Source organism: Doryrhamphus excisus, chromosome 6, assembly GCF_030265055.1.
Source record: "Doryrhamphus excisus isolate RoL2022-K1 chromosome 6, RoL_Dexc_1.0, whole genome shotgun sequence".
Taxonomy (NCBI): domain Eukaryota; kingdom Metazoa; phylum Chordata; class Actinopteri; order Syngnathiformes; family Syngnathidae; genus Doryrhamphus; species Doryrhamphus excisus.
Window position 1 is genome coordinate 17266361 of NC_080471.1, and position 21719 is coordinate 17288079.

Consider the following 21719-nt stretch of genomic DNA (forward strand, 5'->3'; position numbering starts at 1 on the left):
TGCAATTAAACACCCTGTCCCCTGGCTGACCAGCTCCTGCACTCTGCCATGAATGCTGCTCAGCACACTCTGATAAGAAGTTCACCTCCTATGTTTAGATCCAAGATAATATCCAAGATTCATCCTGGGTGCTGGTCGTTTATTTAAAAGCTGCTTCTAAAATGTGCTTGTATATAAGAGAGTCATGGGAAATGTCGTGTGGCATTGCAATCTTGCACAGAGCAACAGAGAGAATGCTTGATCAGTTTGGAGCTTCTGCGCGCATCACGTCTTTGTTCAATCGTCTAAATGTGAGCTGAGTGCTCACATACATTTTTTATGAGAATCCATCCTGCTGCTCAATCTGTTCGGTAATCACTACTGAAAGATTTCGGACTAGCCAAATTTGGACTGATCTAAAGGTTACAGGTGTAACCAGGCAGCACAGAGTGGAAATGAGATAAGATCCATTGTTGGCCAGCACAGTGTTATGCAGCTGAGAGGAAGGGTGGAAGGATGTCATTAACAGTCAGGGCTCATTAGCGGGGTCACGGTGCGTTCTCTTGCATCAACACATTTTTGTATGTGTGTCCCATGCGTTAGAGGCAAATAAGATGCTGCTCAGTCACAACTAAGGCAACGTAACTAAAAAGTGAGGTCTTCATTTGCTGATACCAACTACAAAATATATAAAAATATTTATTTTATCATTTATAACCGACCCCACCCTCTGCCATCTTTGTGTGGAGTTTGCATGTCACAGCAAGACAGTGGAACCCATATTTTTGTAATTAACCTATTCCAAAGGGCCCGATGAAAACTGGTGCAAAAAAGGTACAAAAACTGAAGCAATGTTTTCATTGAATCCATCCACACACAAAAATATTGACAAAAACACATTTTATAGAGGATAATTATAGTTTTACATGTAGAAAACAATGATGAATGAAATGTATAAATGAGGCTGCATGGCGGACAAGTGCTTAGCGCGCAGGCCGCACAGCTAGGAGACCCAAGTTCGATTCCACCCTCGACCATCGTGTGGAGTTTGCATGTTCTCCCCGTGCATGCGTGGGTTTCTCCGGGGACTCAGGTTTCTTCCCACATTCCAAAAACATGCCAGGTTCATTGGCGACTCCAAATCGTCCATATGTATGAATGTGAGTGTGAATGGTTGTTTGTCTATATGTGCCCTGTGATTGGCTGGCGACCAGTCCAGGGTGTACTCTTCCTCTCGCCCAAAGACAGCTGGGATAGGCTTGAATCAACATCTTCTGGTTACATCCGAGTAGTGTACCCCATTTCACCTCAGTTGGTTCATGCCACAATTAAACAAGTTTCACACAACTGATTATCGATTATTATGCCAATTCTGTTCGGTTAGAGCTGGCTAAACTTCTATTGTTTTCCATTTTCTTGGTCTCTTTCTTTCAGGCAGCCGTATAATCACTGAGAAACCTAATATAATCCAACTTCAAAGTCATTCATTACATGCAATTTGGTGGACGCCCAAAGAAGATTCCACTGGCTACCATCAATAAGCATCCAAATGAAAGTGCCATAAGACAACAGCACAACTTTCCTGAGAGGGAGTCCCACTCTGACGGTGAGGCTCGAGGGAAAGTGCTGTGCGTCGTTTAACAGGAGCTTAATTCCGACCACATGGTTTATTCATGCGGCAAGCACAGATATCACGACGCTCATAAATCACGCAGTGCGCGGCATCGCTGGACATCCACGCAAGCGGAGGCAGGGCTCACTGATCTCAACACCATCTTTCATGTGAATAACCTTGCCTCACCGCAGGGAAGGCCAACACCAGACACAACCCATTGGAGGGAGCTGCTCCCTATTTCTTTTATTCCTTTCACTGCAAAAGCTTTGTGGGGAGACAAACACCGTCCTGTGGGCTCCCAGGCAGTAGTGGCCCAACTTTCAACCATGGTGAGAGATAGCTTGAGAGGAAATGTCGCCGTCTAATGTTAGCTTTGTGAATGTGGAATCAGGCTTGTGAGGGAGAAGAGCAGTAGAAATGGTGAAGCCATCTGTTAGAATTGAATCTAAATACATAAAATATAAAACAAATTGGCGTAAACACAATCATCAAATATACATCATGATTGGAACACCTCCTGTCATTTTCATATTACCAGTCATCAGCTACATCCATCCATCCATTTTCTGCACTGCTTATCCTCACAAGGGTCGCGGGCATGCTGGAGCCTATCCCAGCTGTCTTCGGACAAGAGGCGGGGTACACCCTGGACTGGTCGCCAGCCAATCACAGTGCACATATAGACAAACAACCATTCACACTCACATTCATACCCATGGACAATTTGGAGTCGCCAATTTCCACTGCAGGTTGTTCAGTCATATACAGTGTCACTGTGGAAAAATTGAGCAAAAGGGTTAAATGAGGAAGCTTTGTATTTACTGTATGAATTTTTGATTTTTTTTTTTTACAAAATCAAAAATATCAAAAAAACAAAGTGGTGGCCTGCATCCTTTTGATTTTCAGTATATGGAAATTGTTTGGTGGAAAACGTTTGACACCCCTGAGCTGAATGGACAGACAAATTGCTTTGCGAAAGTAATAACAAACAACAGGCCTTCTAGTGACAGTTGTATGTGTTGCAGTGCTCGTCTTCCTCACACACGCAACAAGTAATGCAAACTACTGGAGACCACAAAAATGAAATTGTGCATATTAGCTGGTTGACTTAACCTGGCTGACTGTGTGGGACAAACATCGAACACGTAACCCTGACACATTTAGAAAAACAAAACATATAGCTTCTGTAGCATGAGACGCACCACACATCTGCAGTAAGAAAAAAAGAAAAGGTGGAGTGAACAGACAGAGTAGTGACGCTCGCTCGGCATCAGGCTCGCAATGAAATGCTGAAACAACAGCGCGGCTGTCTGAGTAATTTTACACCCCAACGCTTCCACACCTCAGCCACCGAGCCTTCAAACTCTGAACCCTGTATCTTGTGCTGGGTGTCTTCATTTATTTTGTGTCACTGTCCAAGATGTGAGAAGCAGAGCACAAAAAAAAAACTTGAGCCAAATGTCGCAGGGTAAGCGGTGTGTGAAGAAGACAGAGAGAAAGCAGCATGGCTGGATGCACCATTGCTTCAGGTGCACATGAAAACCTTTCACATCTTGGAGGACAGTTTATTCTGGAGTTATGCGGAGAACGCCAGCGTCTATACACGCATTGGACAAAGGTTTTGGGACAAACACACTGTGATCTGTGATTCATTAATTAAATGCCTTAGCTTCCTCTGAATCTTGAAGGAAAACAAAAATCCATGTGCTTGGATGGGTTAAAACATTGACGAACATCAACCAAAACGAGAACCAACTCTATTGTGTTCAATTGTTTTCATTCTTTAGTCAGGCTTTTAGGGCTTCATATCACTTTAATGGACTTCAAAATGGCACAGTCCAGACATCAACTGGGCCCCACCCACAAACCACATGCTGCTTTTCATTCATGTTCTCAGTTAGCAATGTGAGAACACTAGAGAGAAATGCAAGTATTTTGTTAATGTGCTGGTAAAACAAGCATATTTGCTTTGTTTGGGTTGAAAGAAACTATGCTACAAAATGTAACAGCTCTTGGCCATTTTCATTTTGTAAATGCAGCTTTCACTAGAAAAAACAGTTGTAGACCACTGACAGAGTCGCTCTCCGTGGTGGTGAATCTTGTAAGCACCACTGTTGCATGCGCATGTTAAACTTGCAACAAATACTGGCCATGTGTTCCATGCGGGTTGCAAGAACTGCACACAATCTGTGCATTGTGCGTACCAACGACATTTGTTTATTGCACTCTTTCCTCTTCACTGCTCCATGCTCTCTCTCTCTCTCTCGCTCGCTCTCTCTCTCTCATGCCTCTCTGCAGCTCTCTGTCTCTCCTCCCTCTCAGACACCTTGTCTCTCCTCTTGCCTTTGGCACACTGCAAAAACTTTGATTTTCTCTCAAAAGGAGCACTGTCACTACACAACGACTATACATATACCGGAAACGTGTACACGTTTGTGTACATCTTGGTAGACATATACAAATGGCTGTAGGCACCCCAAATGCTTCATATTGTGCGATTGATGCACTTTCGCCAAACGGGCAATGCACACCTGACTTACTCAACATGCATGGAGGACTTACAAAATATCTGAACACATGTTGGCCGCACTAATTATGTAAATGGGGTGCACATGTGGCACAAGTGGTATGTATGAAAAACCGTAGACATGACAAAGCAGTTGGTCTACCCCATTAAACCCATATACGTTTTTTCCAAGTAGACCAGCTGTCAGAGTCTGTATGACTGGTTGAGACCTAGGCTTTGTCAAAGTTGCACTTGCAACTGTCTTTGGCATTATTTTTTTATTATCTAATTATAAAAAAATCACACTTAAAAACATACTGCGCTTGAACGCCTCATCAGCATAGGGCACACAGAGGGGAAAAAGGACACAAATGGGGTTGTTCATCATTCTGTGTGTGTTCTGTGAACAAATCAACCAACCAGACATACACAGTAAAGATGATTAAAGGATTCCCTGGCCAGAAAACCACTACCCATAGATTACCGAGACTATGTACAAAAATGTTATTTTCGTCGAAAACCAAATCCTATGAAAACCAGGGCATGCAAAAACTGAGGTTCTACCGTGTTTGTTTTGTTATTCTCTTTGATTATAGACCAGTCACCAGGTCATATTAATATTCAACAGCATGCGCTGCAAAATCCACTGCTAAATTGTTCGCTGTATGTAAAAATGTCCACATCTAACGCTAACCGGTTAAAATGACTCTTACTTCAAGTGAGACTTTATTTGACTGCTTGTGTAGCACATTAACCTTCTGGAACAGTAGTCAATAACTGAAAGAGAAATGACTTTGCTTGGTCGTTGAATATAAAAATATGCTCCTTGGGCACACATCACATAACCAGCGTGGTGAAATGAAAGCTCAATCTGATGGATTAGCATTAAAGTTCTACGTCCAATTTTGCCACTGTGACCTTTTAAATGTCCTTCAGTCCACTTGAGCAAAATACGCCTACTTAGTCTGAATACATTAAACAAAAATGAGCAAAAGATAAGAGCTCAATTTGGCTCTGTTCAGACTGCCTGCATGGGCAGTCACTGACATGACAGACCTAATGTTAAAAACTTACTATACTATAAATAGCCATACAATATTACAGTCTAATGAGATCCAATGAAGGAGCTGTATTAAAAATTCTGCCTTTACAATGATAACAATGGTCACTTTAATTGACACTGGAGACTGTCAAAGAGGTATTCATTTAACAATATGAGTGGTAGTAGTTTGCAGTGCCGTGTTGTCAGGCAGATTAAAAGTACATGTTGTGGATGTTTGGGTGTCACTCTTGTACAAAATACTTAATTTAGTCAGTGCTGATTAAATAAAAACAAAACTGTATAATGACAATACAAGTGCACGTAATGCATTTCTAGTTAAGTAAAGCAGGGAATGAAAAGCAGCTTAAAACACTCCTTTTTTCAAGTGGCCACTTCATGTACTATATACCTATGTGTGCAATTACTACTTTTTAAAAATGTTTTATTATTTTAAGCGGGAGGCAAAGGAAAGCTTCAATTTGAGTGATATCCAGACAGCAATTTTGCACTGGTGAATTAAAAAACCTCTCCAGGTATTTTATTATGTTTGCCAGCACAATGTAATGAGCTCCACTACAACAATTATATCATAAACTCGGCCTTTTAGAAGATAATAAAATTTGAATGTGAAGATGCAGTAATTTATCAATGGATGGACCTTAATGGGATAGTTTGAATTTTTTTCCACAAAGTTACAATTATCTTTCCAAAATAAGACGAAAAAAAAGTTTGCTTGCACCCTTGAGGGAATTGAAGTTCTGAAGAACAGCTTATTCAATATAGCATACTAGATATTGACTTTTTGCACAAATTGGATTTAAAAGTAATAAAAACTGCCTAGAATTGTTTTTCAGTATTGGTGTTCAGTAAACATGTTATGTTGTTTAATATAACCAGGTTAAGGGTGTTCAAAATAAAATAAATCATAATCATAACCATATAATACAAACTCAGAAAGCACAGACTTCCACCAATGTGGTGGCGGTCTGCATAGAAACACATAAAATTACTACTACCATCTATCCATCCATTCATTTTCTACCGCTTATCCTCATGAGGCATGCTGGAGCCTATCCCAGCTGTCTTCGGGCGAGAGGCGGGGTACACCCTGGACTGGTCGCCAGCCAATCACAGGGCACATATAGACAAACAACCATTCACACTCACATTCATACCTATGGACAATTTGGAGTCGCCAATTATCCTTATCCATGTTTTTGGAATGTGGGAGGAAACCGGAGTACCCGGAGAAAACCCACACATTCACGGGGAGAACATGCAAACTCCGCACAAAGACGCCCAAGCAGGGAATTGAACACAGGTCTCCTAGCTGTGTGGCCTGCGCGCTAACCACTCATCCTGCTATTACCATATTAACCCAAATATCTTATGTTCGAGGTCCAGAGATTTGTGCATGCAAACAAACCGCTTCACAATTTTTCTGTCGGGCAATCAAACACACAAGTGACCCGAAATTGCAGCTTCGACACAGACATATTAATATTGTAGAATTTAACAATAGCAAAAGGTACAAGGATCAAGATGACCCTTAAAGAACTACAGTCAAGTCTTCCGTGATGCTCCAGGCCACCAAGACATGATCCATTGCTGGCTCTTCTACTTCCGTGTCCTGTGTGCCCTGACCCGCTATGTGGACAGCGTTGCCAGCGTGGGGGCCAACGGAGATGCGACACAGGGCTATGCTGTTGTATTATTCAAAAGGGGCCCCCTGTTGAGTGGGCAGTTATTCAGCATCCAAAGACGTGCTTCAATGTGTGTGCGTGTGCTCCAGTCGCCGTCCTGACAGCTGACCATTGATTACATGCAAGGTAAACCAGGGTGCTGTATAAGCGCAGGAGCTTTGTGTTATTGAGCTAAAATTGTCTTGATGATAGCATCAATATCCATCAATAGACTTTGGAAATGGGCCAGAGTTCACTTGCTGGCACTGATTGAAGAGGCATGGCTCAGCATGTGTCCTCTGGATGCGCCAATATGAGATTACATGCACGGGGTAATGCAGCAGTGTGTCTGCATGGAAGCAACTACCTTCTCAATCATGCCCATACAACCATACACGGAATATTTGAATAGACAATGACTGATTGGTGGTCAATGTTGTAGAAATACAAATAAACAGGAAAATAAAAATGAAACAGACCAGTAATTTTACATGAATAGCATAAATCTGAAATATTAAATATTAGGTTGGAAAATGTCCTAATATTACAATAATAAATTGTCAATATAATAGGAATAAGTGTAAAAGGAGAACGTTTAAATATTTGTAAAAATAAAGAAGGAGACGGAGAAACGGTTCATATTAAAAACACTCTAATACCCACTAGGCTGTGATGCAGGCTGTTTTTTTACTTAAATATATAAAAAAGTTAGTTTAGAAAATGTAAAAGTGGCCCCCGTATTCTTAGATTTTTCATAATGCAGCCATGGGTGGAAATAATTTGGACACCTGGTGTAGACATATGTAAAATATTACAAACAGCTGTGCTGGTGGGCTGCATGGGAGGGCGGACTTCCACCGCTGTGTCGTGCCGCTGCTGCATCTGAATTTCTTTTATTACAACAAATAAAAATTTTTAGGACTTATTAATTTCTTAACTTATTTATTTAACTTTTTTTTTTAACAACAAGCAGCACATTAACTAAAAACATTGCAAAACTGCTCATTAATGGCACTGTTGCTGAGAGCACTTAAACTGAGAGTTTAAAATGTAAAGCCTCCTTTTGTTACCTGATCAATTTAATCCTTGGACTAATACACACCAAAATTTAATTTTAATGCCTGTTTTAGAGTAATATGAACACACAGGGGCGGCACGGCGGTCTAGTGGTTAGCGCGCAGACCTCACAGCTAGGAGACCAGGGTTCAATTCCTCCCTCGGCCATCTCTGTGTGGAGTTTGCATGTTCTCTTCGTGCATGTGTGGGTTTTCTCCGGGTACTCCGGTTTCCTCCCACATTCCAAAAACGTGCTAGGTTAATTGGCCACTCCAAATTGTCCATAGGTATGAATGTGAGTGTGAATGGTTGTTTGTCTATATATGCCCTGTAATTGGCTGGCGACCAGTACAGGGTGTACCCCGCCTCTCGCCCGAAGACAGCTGGGATAGGCTCCAGCACCCCCGCGACCCTCATTAGGAAAAGCGGAGTCCGTGGTTATGATATCACAGGTGTATCCAACACTATTAAAGCTGCTGATGTCCCATTCTCCCACAGTAATAGGTATCACAAATGTGTCCAAATGTGGCAGCTACAGATCTTGTCTTCTCCCTGTCACAATGATGACCATCCATCTCTGTTTAAGGTATAATTAACGTGTCACCTACAGCACCAAGTGAAAGGCGCCATGATGGCCAAGACACGGGTGGTTCACGCTGAGGTCAGCTTTGCATGTTAATTAAATGTTTCATCAGATGAGACCTAAAACTTCATCAAGCTTGTTCCCATAGTTCATCACCTTTCAAGACCATCTTTCTTTTGCTGGCATGCATGATAAATTATTCAATATTCATTAACCATTGTTTGATGAAAAGTGAACATGGCCGCCACCTTAACACAAATTTATGACTTTGACAAATCCCCCCCGCAGGAGATTGGGAGAGCAGTATGGGTAGAGCATTGTTTAGCAGGGATGGACTTTTACAGGGCCAAGTTTAACTGCATTGATCCTGAGGCCCATTGTTGTGCTATTCATCTACAACCATTATTTCATGTTGCAGCCTGATAATGCACGGCACCATGTTGCAAGGACCTGTACGCAATTCCTAGACTTTTCTCAAGAAAAGAGGTTACTTCAAGATGTCTCTCAATGGTAGCATTTTAGCATTAGGTTTTTTACTGCATTGGTAACATCTAACATGGTCGGGAATACCGATGTTTAAAAAACTAATGTATAGCCAAAGCGTTTTTGTTCCATGACTTACACAAAATAAACACAGTTAGGACACTGATAACTGTTACTTAGTGCTTGCCCTTCTCTTCCACACGACCAAATAACGTTGGAAAGGCGTCAGGCTTCAGCAAATTTGTCGACTAGTCCAGCTGCATACTGGCCCATGTTCACAAAACAGTCCAAATACTGTTGAAAGATTAAAATACATTTTTTTTGTAGGGAATCAGCGTCTTTAGGAATTGTAAACAAATGTGGCTTTCCCTTACGACTGAGACATTTGCTAGCACCATAACCAGAGAAGCAAAGCTTGGAGGAGGACAGAGATTGTATTGCGCCGACAGCCACGCCCATAAGGAAGCTAGCTCCTCTGTGACATCACAAAGGAACAGTTTTGCAACGCCCTCTGGAATTGGGCATTTTGAGCCATCCCAAACTTCTTTCAGCGATCACTTGTAAATGTGCAAAGCTTGTTATCTGAAACCTTGGCATCGTTTAACACGAGAATACAACATTCTAACTACATTTATGGGTCAGAAATATGAGGGAAAAGCATAATAGGTCCCTTTTTAAAATGATTTTTCACAAAAGAGGTCTTGATAAAGTGAAGTGAGTATAGTGTAGCTCTAGTGAGTGTAGCTCTAGTATTTAAATCACTTTAATATATTACTACAGTGTAATTGATTTAATTAATACATTTGATTACATTTTCAAAGTCCATCCTAATTACTGCAAAACGTCTGTGTCTCTCATCGGCACGTACATGTGTGAGGTAACTAGGCGTAAAAATCCTGAATGAGAGAGGATTTTTGCTGGCTCAGACCTAATGATGGATGATAGCCTTATCAACAAAGCACAACACATCCCAAACACATTCACACTGTGGATTCTTATCGCTGCTCATTTCCACAGCTCATGTAAAAATGCAGCATGGTTCCCTTCAGTTGAAGTGACAGTCAAAAAGCTCCACAGCAGCAGGGTTCCCGCTCGCAAGACAAAGAGTGTCAGGTGGAAGAAGTCAGCATCTTCCCACAAGGGACATGGCTGTCGTTAAACAAGAGAGAAACTAATGAGTGCATTCATCAGTGCACAGCCAAGCATCAGTGCTGCAGGGGAAGAGGGGGGTCTGCACCTTAGGGAGATTGGATTAACACGGCGCCACGCCGGAGCTCCTGTATCTCCAAAATCTGCCTGTGTTCACCGTTTGGGTTCCTCGCCCCATATCGGGCCAAGGCAATCTGTTTCTCTGCAGAGTGCTGGCTGACCAACATGACCGCCAGCTATTGTACAATTATTAATTAAATGCATACAAGCCTAATCAGATGCAGACACGGTCAGACCTGTGGGACAGCTAACAAAGCAGAATTTAAATTGCAGATGATGGTCTAAGAACTTTTAGGAGCAGGAGAATGCTGGCTGTGGAGCTGATTCTCGTGGCATTTAAAAATTGAGCATAATTTTGTGCTTTGTTGTTGACATGCATTGTGATGCACAGCATGCTGGGGGAAACGACTTCAACGAACTTGTGTGTAAATAAGCAGTGCAGCCTGTAGCATAAACATATGTACACATAAGAGAAGAAAGACTGCGAGTGAGCTTTTCACTCCATCTCCTCTCAAAATGCAAAAAGCAAAGTGCAGGCCTTTACCTTAGTGTATTTCATTAACTTTTCTTAATGTAGTTGTTATTGCTCCAGGGTGTTTGCCCAATGCTCAGTGCTTGTGCTGAAATAATAACACCTATCAGTCAGCGTGCAACAAAAACAGCTTAATTCGCGGAATAAAGGTCACCGTCGCAGTTGCTTTTGAGATGTTCTGACAGAATTGAACAAAAACAAGAACGCTGCCTTGAATCATAACGCTATGCAGTTTGTTGAGGTGTTCACACGAGAAAGTTTTATAAGGCTGAGCTCGCTGTCATGGTATGACCTTGTGAACTTTACACAATGAATCATTAGTGCACGGCATACGCCGACATTCAGACACATTGCCAGCGTGCCGCCCTGCTTGTGCATTCTTTTAATGAATGAATACTGAGCATGTACAGATTCAAATCAGCATGAAGATGAATTCAATGCATGTCGTGTTCAAATGGCACATTAACACTTTTTAACTGAATACTCAATGGAAGCATCCAAACAAGGAGCATTGTGAGCACATTTTGGGTGTCCTCTCTGTGTGTTTATTCATCAGCACTCATTTATTTCTAAGGCAAGGTAAAGTATGTATTGTTGTACCCTTGAATGATCTACTACTTGTGTGATGGCTTATAAAATGAGGAAACTTGTGAAACATGTTCAAATTCACCAAATGCCCAGTTCTTATTAAAGATTAATTGTATTTTTTTGTTCTATTGTATGCTTGCATTGTGACATGGCCTGCAAACAGGTTTAAAAATTAAAAAATGATAAAATATATAAATATACTTAAGGGGAAAAATACAATATGATTGTTTCTGTTAAAAAAAAAATATTAATTTCATACATTTGCAAAATATGTGCAAATCTAAATATATCATAAATAATATAATAAATAAATACAATGAAAATATTCTAAACTCACAGTTTAATTTCACATTATATAACAAAAGATTAGATATTTCCTTGGCTGGAAGGGATTAATGGCACCATTTATTTTTCATTTTATATTTATATTTTTATGCTCTATTTTTATTAAAAGTATGTGAGTTAGATGTTGTATATTATAAAGTAAAGCAAAACCATGCGCCACAAAATGTAATAAACTAATTCATCTTTCAAGCATCAATGCATTAAAAAGAATCCAAACTTACACTGATATAATGTAATGCCAGCGTGCAATTATGATTAATGACTACTGTAATGCGAGGAAGCCATGCAGAGCTGTGGCTACAATGTAATGTATGCAGCACTAATAGTGCATAACAGCTACACAGTCATTTGTTTCCAATGTGTGTTTCCGTCCGTTATTTGATTGTAGCGGGGGGGAGGACAATGTTTTCACAAAATGGCTTTTTGTTGTTTATTTCCCCACAATGCAGTAATGAAGTGACTAATCTAAGTTTAATCAGCTGCGCTATCTTGCAACCCACTGCCATCTAGTGGCCTAATAGTGACATGACATGCGATCTTTATTCTACTGCTGCTGCTGGATTTGTCGTCCTCATCCTGTGCGAAGGACAGAACTTTATATCAAGCCTTCATTAAAAATGAATAATAGACTAAGAGAAAGAGACACATTGACATTGGGTTTAAAGTGCACGTTTAAAGGCAAACACGTTAGAAAATGAGACATTATTATGCTGGACTTAAACAAATAAAACCTGCACTGATGCACTTGCCGTTCATTCGCAAGCATTTATCATGTATCTAATAGTTTTATCGGAGCACAGAAGCCATGTACAATACATGTTTGCAGTAAATTGAAAAGCTCTCCTGGCTGATCCAGACCTTTTTTTTGGCACACAATGCATATTTCCATAGGATAGACTCGCCAACAGCCCAATTAAATAGAAAGCCCAATTTGTCACATCCACCAGCCAACAGCTTGCCAAATGACACAAAAAAAAAATCTGACTACACCCCAACTTGCAGCCGCCTCGACAACACACGCAACAAAATAAAACATAAGCAATCACAATATTCTGCATTTTTATCAATTAAGCCGGCATTTTTCCACAGTTAATGAAAAACAAACTCACCTTTAAATGATGCCACCTCAAATGCAAAGTTGTCTCCTTCCACAAACAGATATGTCCGCCTCCAAGATGTGTCACAGTCTTCCATAGTCAAGTGAAAGCTCAACATGGTTCAATCGGGTGCTCGGATGGAGTTGAAGCAGACCCCGGTCACTGGATACTGAACCGCTCGCCTCCCTCCTCTCGCCTCCGCAGCTGATCTGTGGCAGAAGCGCGGCGCACTTTAAACTAGGGTGACGTCATGCGCACCGATGACTAGGCCACGCCTCCTACCACCACCCATATATGTTTTTTCTAACACACAGCCTCATATAGTACATACTAGACCTCATTTAAAGCCTGCAATGTTTCTGTGGACATTTGTAAGGCATGACTGCTCTACCATAGAGAATGGATTACCGTTTGTTGAATTGATTTTGCCCATTGACCACATGGCATCAACATTCAATACAATGTGAAGGAACACTGGCTAAATTGGCTGGAAAAGCCTAATTATCATAATCACAGAAAATGCTTTTCTGCAAGAGTAAACTCCTCAGTTCTCTGCTGAAGCAGCAAAATAAGCTCAAGTTAGATCAGGTGGAATGAGGCTTTTATTCAAAATGCATATTATTGTTGAAAATTCACCTGCACTGTGTGACACGTTCTCCATCCATTTTCCTCCGCTTATCCGGGGGCAGCATCTCAGTAGGGAAGCCCAGACTTCCCGGTCCCCGGCCACCTCCTCCAGCACCACCGGGAGGACACCAAGGCGTTCCCAGGCCAGCTGTGAGACATAATCCCTCCAGCATGTCCTAGGTCTGCCCCAGGGCTTTTTCCCGGCCGGGAACGAGATTTGGCTGCAGAAGACGAGGTCGCCCAGGCACCAGCCCTTGACCGCCACCCAACAATGCACCGGACTCTTATGCTTGCCCCTGTAGTTGGTGGGTCTACGTGTGGCTTTTTCGAGCTGCGCCCGGCCGGGCCTCACAGGTGAGCTCCTCCCCTGGGCCTGGCTCCAGGGTGAGGCCCCGGTATCCCACATCTGGGCGAGGTACGGTTCCTCTTCTTGGTTTTGTTCATAAGGGTCTTCTGAATCACTCTTGGTCTGTCCCGTCACCTCGGACCTGTTTGCCTTGGGAGACCCTACCAGGGGCACATAGCCCCAGACAACATAGCTCCTCGGATCACTCGGGCACTCAAAGCCCTCAACCACGATAAGGTGGTGATTCACGGAGGAGGTGACATGTTCTGTTCCTGGTGAATGTTTAAAGCTTGGACAATGTCTATATACAGTCATGAATGAGTATTTTGAGTATGACCGCATGGATTTGTTTGTGTAAGTCTTCTACCTTGTCAAAACATGCACTCCTACTTTCCTGTGCTATTATATTTATGAAAACTACACCACATGTTGCTGTTTGTTCACATAAGTCTGATGGACTTCTCACCCAGCTCAACATGCTCTGCCAAAAATGGCTTGTTACTTTAGGGCGTTTGGCCAAATTGCCACAAAATTTGGTCCACACCTCAAAGTGTTTATATTACACCAAAACAACAAAATTAAAGTACTCCCTTAATAAAACATTTGTGTTATAATGCTGTGAAGTGGTAAGTTTGATATGCCCCCAGTTAGTTTTCTGAACTGACCCCATCTTGGCTGTGACGTTGCAACCAGAACTTTGGGGGAACCAAATTCAAAAACATGCAACCATAAACTCACAGCAAAGACAAGTGACATATTCCCAACAATAACATTCACTGGTATTGTATTTTGATAACTATGATTTTTAAAAATGATCAGAAGAATGTTTTTTGCCAGTCAGTGGGTGACACTGATAGCCTTGAAATGAGACCCAATACTATTATTCTAAGATTACAAGACTAGCTCTCTTCAAAAGTACAGAAGTACTGCAACTGATACCGGAATCAAAGACGACGCTTTAGATTATTGCAAAACAGATACTGTACCGTCAGAACAGGAATCCACATAGTATTAGCTTCCATGAGCACTAGGCTGGCTACTATGGAGAATATTAGCAAGAGAAATGTAGAATGACTTACCTTGATTGGTAAGCTTTTCCACCGTTGAACCGTCTTGTGGGTTTTAAACTTTGTATTTTCATCTCCGTTGCAGTAACAAGTGTCCCATGAACTCTGCGGACTTCAAGAACATCGACTTTGAGGATATCAGTATGACAGGTACACTAGCAGGTCTTCCAAAGCATTTTGAGCACAACCCACAGGGGGCGCCATCAATGTAGTTTACATGTAATTTACTGTCTCACCGTATATGGTGTTGTATGTTTATACTGCAGAGCAACAGCCCTGAATTGTTTTTTAATGCCTTTATTCACATAGCTGAATCTACATTGCCCCCAAAATATTTCTATTTTTCCATTCCCTCTGTTCTTGCAGCCTCATTAAAGCAGCAGCCCCTTAGCAGTGTCACAACGTGTGTTTTTATACAATGTTCACAGACTGTTACTTCCCAACAAAACACAGACCCAGGTCTCTGTCTTGTTTCCCCGCTGTTAAGTAAGTTGCAAAACATCCTACAATGACTGCAAATAACTTGCACTATATTCATGGGCAAGTGTCTTCATACCTGAACTTGCTTATTTGGATGTGTTCCTAATTTGCAACAACAGGGCTACATTTGAGGAGAAAACATAGAGTGATGGTTTTGTTTTGTTTTGTTTTTGCCAGTTCATTAACAGGGTGGTGGTTACTCATGTATAAAGACCTGGTTGAGGGAAAAACAAACAAAAACTCTACAAAAGAAATGTGGCGACTGGACTGCTGGAATAATAAGGAAATTTGATGAAGGGTAATTTAAAATAACAAAATTATAAATTCAATATTTCTGGTTAGAAAATGCTAAGAAAACACACATACAGTAGCTCTCCAGCTGGCTTTACAATTATAGCTTTGAGATTCACTGTCACATTCTCAGAAAATAGTACCTACATTTTTGTTATTTATCTGAAAAATGAAAATTAAAACCTAAATCCTATTAATCTGGTCAACACACCTAAAAACAACACAAAATACTTTGAATAAAGTTACTTTTAAAACAGTTTTAATTCTAGTTGTACGTGTACAAAACAATGCAGAATGCATATGAATTACAAATGAAAGGGATGAAAAGAACATTTAACATCACTTTACCTTTTCTCTTGTTCGCAAGGACCAGTGAGGATTGGAGAGGGTGGAGGGGAGGAGAGAACCACATGGAAGTGCTTGTACTTGCAACTTACTTACTGGAGCAGTACTCAATCAGAGTCAACCGGTGATGATGTCATGGAGTGGTAACAGAGCTAGGATACAATGAGAGTTGAGAGCAGGCTAACAGCAGGCATTTTGTAACAAAGACGAGAGATGGGAGAAAGTCAGTGTAAGTGTCAAGTCAAAAGACAAGTCAGGTCAAGTCAAGTCATCGACTTGCCCTTACAAGTCATAAGGACTGTTTTTTAAGGATGTAACAATTTCATAAATTTGACAAATACAATGAATGCATTTTTAAATACTGTAAATTAAACCAGAAAACTCATAAAAAGAGTGCCAGCTTACCATTCAGGATCTCGTCAGTGAAAACCAGTACAACAATAGATTAACTTTTGAAGACGTTAAGACTTATCCTCATGAGGGTTGTGGGCATACGGGAGCCTATCCCAGCTATCTTCGGGCGAGAGGCGGGGTACACCCTGGACTGGTCGCCAGCCAATCGCAGGGCACATATAGACAAACAACCATTCACACTCACATTCATACCTATGGACAATTTGGAGTCGGCAATTAAGCTAGCATGTTTTTGGAATGTGGGAGGAAACCGAAGAACATGCAAACTCCACACAGAATCGAACCCGGGTCTCCTAGCTGTGTGGCCTGCGTGCTAACCACTATTCATTTTACCTAATTAACGTTGTGAGGGGGTGCATATGCATGTGAATAATTTTCTCCCACTCTCCATGTTAATTTTGTGGGGAAATTTGATATCTTGATGAAAATGATATAACTAATTACTCAATTACGCAACTCACTGAAAATCTTTACAAGTCATCTGACTAAAGTCAGAGTTAAATCCCAGCACATTGATGTCAAACCCAAGTTGAGATGCAAGTCGCTGAGTCCAAAGTCATCAGAATTGATAAAAAACTGGGGCGTTTGAGAACCGTGTTTCCACTGTAATCTGTTTGGACAGCATTTACTAGCTTTGGCGATGGTATACAAAGATGTTTTCTCATACTTGCTCCATGCCACTTTCAACCTGGTTGTTTACCAAATGAAAAGCTACTCACTGCGGCTAAATAATGTTCTGAACTTTCATAATCACACTTGCAATTATCCAATAGGCGCTTACCTATTTACTGACTTAAATCCAGGTTTGTCTGCCCATATATATGGCGAATAAAATGCATGATTACATTGTAACGTACATCTGCCGGAGCCTCATCTGCACCGCACAACAGTGTGTGCACCTTTGATGCTGATATGCTTTGAAGTTTAATCTGCTTTGCTAATGTCGTAAGGGCTCACGGTGCTAAGGTATGGACGGGCATAGACTGGAGACAATAAACGGGTGCACATTATCGATGGCAATACTGTTGTAGTGGGGTTTCTATGTGATTGCAGAACAGTGCTTTCTGGCATCGGCCATATTTTGAGGAGTGTGACTTCTGTCTGTACTGACATAAATGAACTTGTAACGTCACTGCGATAATCCAACAAGCCTATTTTCGTCACACCATGCACACCATACATAATATAATGTCCAGCTATTCACAAATAGGGAGCAACCCGCATGAGATGTCACCATTTAGCAATGCATGAGGATTTCTGAACAATTCCTGAGCACATTCCAGTTCTTGCAAGACCACCATAGTCACTGCACGTACAGTATCTCCTAATAAGCAGCTGAGCATAATAAAACAGGCCTCTGTGACTCTATCCATCCATGGGTGTCTATTACTATTTCTTGTGGAGTGTATTTTGCAAACTCACTGTTTTGGTGGATACTGTGGCTCGACTTGGAGGTTGCAGCTGTTGCCTTCTTTCTGTTCAGTCCAAGTGTCCTTGGGCAAGAGAGTTGGTGTCATCAGTTGTGGTGTCATCATTGGCTCACCATCATCGTGTGGTTGATGTGAACCTTGAAAGTGGGGGAATCAAAGGTGCTATACTGTATATATGCAGTCTATTTATAGATGTGCAACAAACACGATAAAGGCTTGCATCTGTCATGTACAGTAGTTCATACAGATCTACTTTTTACGGATATACTGTATTGAGCAGAATATAACAATCATACAATAAAATACTAAATATTTAGTATTACCAGTTATTACAAAAAAACAAGAGTGCAAACATTCACACAGCAAAATAATAACTAAACAATATATCTGGCTTTTAGCAGAGCCAATAAAAGAGTCTGCCCGCCATCCTCTGAATTGACAGGGATATAAATCATAATGATAACGTTAATGTGCTGCTGTGGGTCACTGATAGTGGGTCATTCGGCTGACTTCCGCGCAGCCGGAATGGTTTGGGCTCCCACTCTGACAGTATGAATGTGAGTGGGAATGGCTGGTTCTCTGCCTCTCACCCCTACATCACCCGGGATAGGCTTCAGCTCACCTGCGACACTAATGAGGAAAATGGATGGATGCTGTTTGGGGTTAGAACTTAGTAAATCTATCCATTCATCTCCAATAGCAGTTATCTTGTTCAGTAACACAGATGCTGGAGAGGTACACCCAACATTTACCATCTTCAATTAACCTAACGCTCAAAGAACCCACACAAGCACAGAGACACCAGCCTTATTTGACTCCATGCACTCATAGCTTTCCCATCCTGTGCCAGCCTCAGTTGTTGGATTTGTATGTTTGGACCCTTAAATGTTGGCTTCTCTTGTCAGCCAGAGCGTGCAGCTTCTGTTATCGTCAGCTTCAGAAGTGGCCGTCGCAGCCCGCCGTAATCCCTGACCACAAATCCCCAAGTCCCCTAACAAAGTAGTGGCGGATGAGGCAACAAATCCGCAGCATCAAACAACATCGCCGGGTTGTGGTTCTCCAGCACGGGGCCTCTTTTATGTATCGTCTGCTGTCACTGGCAGTGCAGCTGCGTCTGAAGTGTGTTAAACGGGAAGTTTGGAGGGGGAAGTTTTTGGCCTCTATGATGCACTTGGTAATCCCAATTGCCCCGTATGTGTTTGTTCTGGACTGACTCCTTGTGCCTTTTTTCCCCTCTTTTTGAACAAGTTAAGGGTTTGATCAAAACATTTCACAAATGATAAATGATCAAATACACTATGATAGAAGTTGGAGTTTATACTACTGTATACATGTAACCAACTGTGTTTGGGCTTTTCTGTACAGAAAGTCTGTATAATTAAACTATATTAGGAAAGCAGGAAGTGAACAAATGTAACAGTTACTGATTGTAAAGTACCAGATGGAGGGGTAGGATTTAATAAGCTTTGCTTCTTCCTACTCCTTTTGGACATGTGGAACTGTGAACTGATTATGTGATGCACTCAACTGTAATCTGATGCATGTTCAAATGAAATAAAACCATTACCATTATCAAGAAAAGCAAATCCGCATTAGGTTTACAAGTTAGTTTTGTTAGCTTTGGATAACTGACCAAACATGAAGTAGTAACCACAAACAGCAAGAGCTCACAAAAATGCGAAGCAAAATACAAAATAAGTATAAAAAAAGTACAAAATAAATAAAGAAATTAAAATAATCATTCATTCATTCATTCATGTTCTCCCGCTTATCATCACAAGGGTCACAGGGGTGCTGGAGTCTATCCCAGCTGTCTTCGGGCGAGAGGCGGGGTACACCCTGGACTGGTCCCCAGCCAATCACAGGGCACATATAGACAAACAACCATTCACACTCACATTCATACCTATGGACAATTTGAAGTCGCCAATTAACCTAGCATGTTTTTGGAATGTGGGAGGAAACCGGAGTACCCGGAGAAAACATGCAAACTCCACACAGAGATGCCCAAGGGTGGAATTGAACCCTGGTCTCCTAGCTGTGAGGTCTGCGTGCTAACCACTCGACTGCAAACCACTCGACAAAATAATAATTATTTATTTAAAAAATTAAAACTGAGCATTATCCATCCATTTTCTATACCTCTTATCCTTACGAGGGTCACGTGCATGCTGGAGCCTATCCCAGCTGTCTTCGGGCGAGAGGCGGGGTACACCCTGGACTGGTCACCAGCCAATCATAGGGCACATATAGACAAACAACCATTCACAGCTTGTACCCACTGTCAGTACCCTGTGATGTCACAAAGAGCCACTCTCAGAAACTAACTTCTTTCACAACTCACTTCCAAATGTGCGAACCTCATTATCTGAAACTGTGACATCATTTAACACGGGAATACAACATTCTAACTACATTTATAGGTCAGAAAGCACATAGCTTAAAAAGGTTGGTTATGGCGGGTCATCCCATCTAGCTTATGGAGAAGGCTTTTCTCCAAGCCGCGTCTACATAATTCACACTGCTTGCCTGATGCAATTACAGTAACTATTTACAATCCTATATAAACTTCTCTGCAAATTTTGCAGCCAGATTGTAAAAATGTTAACTGTATAAGCTTGTGCTTTTGCTGCACCGCCATCTTCCACAGACATCATGTCATTATGGTGTACATGTACTATCTGTAGGGACTGGAATGTGTGGCGGTGCACTGAATACTTATTATATGTCTTTGTAATGTGTCAACTCAAGATGAAGAGAACAATCAACTGCAATGGCATTGGTGGCATCAGGCTTCATAGTGAGCCTCATCTCGATTCCAAACAAGATGTGTTGAAATAAAATGGTGTGTCTTCATTTAATTCACTTTTGTCCCTCAGCAGATTAATATGCATCGCCCTGCACAGTTCAGGCCATACAAGTACCTATCCAAACCCCATATATCACTCGCCACTTGTTTTTTCAGTGTTTTAACAATTACATTTAACCTAGAGGATAAATCTCCGGCATGATATTTCAAAAGCTTGCAAGTAACCCTGTGGAGTAATAGTAATATATATGTTTTTATCACACAGTTCTCAAGAACACATTTCATTGTCAGAGGTTAAATGCAATGAAAATAAAATGTCTCTCAGAGCGTCAGTGTTTTATGGTCCATGTGGGAGAGAGCAGTGTTAGAGGTCTGCTATGCTTGGTTGCACATCAGCCAATTTGTCAACGTTGAAAATGTATACAGATCCATGTCCATGAGACTGAGACAGGATACAGCCAATCTTTCCTTGCTGTCTGTCAGTGCTGTTTTATGAAGAAAAAGATTATTTTGGCAGTAGGTTGCGCTTTGGTCAAACAGACACGTCTCAGCGGCCTTGTGTGCGCCAGGACAATGTGTAGAGATGTCACAGCACCCTGTTTCCATTGGAGACTGTTTGATATGTAATCTTCATGCTACACAGGCAGTGTGTGCACGGGTGCTTTAAGCCTACACCACCCAAACGGTTAAATGGGCACAAAAACTGCACCCCAAGAGAAGGAAATTCAAATTCATACAAGCAGTCCCAATTTCCACATGTGAGGGATAAGCAACCAGCATTTCGTCCCCAACCATATGCACTGAATTATTGTACTGTAGGTCTTTTTAATGATTCGCTCCTCCATAAATAGATCCTGTTTGTCATTTACTAAAGTGGTGCACACTATATTCTACTTTGCACTAATTCAACACATTCCATAATTCCTTCTTTTTGTTTGAAACTTTGACTTTTTTATTTATTTATTTTGGTGTGCGTATCATCAAAAAAAAGTCAAATTATTAAACATTAAAAAATAGGGCTCATTGACAATACTATATAATAAATAATACAATAGCATATACAATTATCCTAATTCTAACTTTAGTAATAAGGAAATAACATTTCCTCTTGAAGTATAACACTTCATTATGTTGTACAATATTATGCTGCTCTTAACAAAATATTAGAAGCAGCTCCAATTACAGCACTCTGC

The 21719-nt window shown here is 41.2% G+C and overlaps 1 protein-coding gene across 4 annotated transcripts in view; it reads right to left on the reverse strand.

The window, feature by feature from the left end:
• The window catches only part of megf11 (multiple EGF-like-domains 11), a 118680-nt gene that overhangs the window by 89318 nt on the left and 7643 nt on the right, over positions 1-21719 (reverse strand). For 3 of the 4 annotated variants that reach the window (XM_058076526.1, XM_058076524.1, XM_058076525.1), the window contains 2 exons: positions 13354-17854; positions 12730-12926 (listed from right to left, as the gene is read on the reverse strand). The gene's annotated coding sequence lies outside the window, so the exon portion shown is untranslated. The remainder of the gene's footprint in view (positions 1-12729; positions 12927-13353; positions 17855-21719) is intronic. The other variant, XM_058076523.1, reaches the window with a different exon arrangement.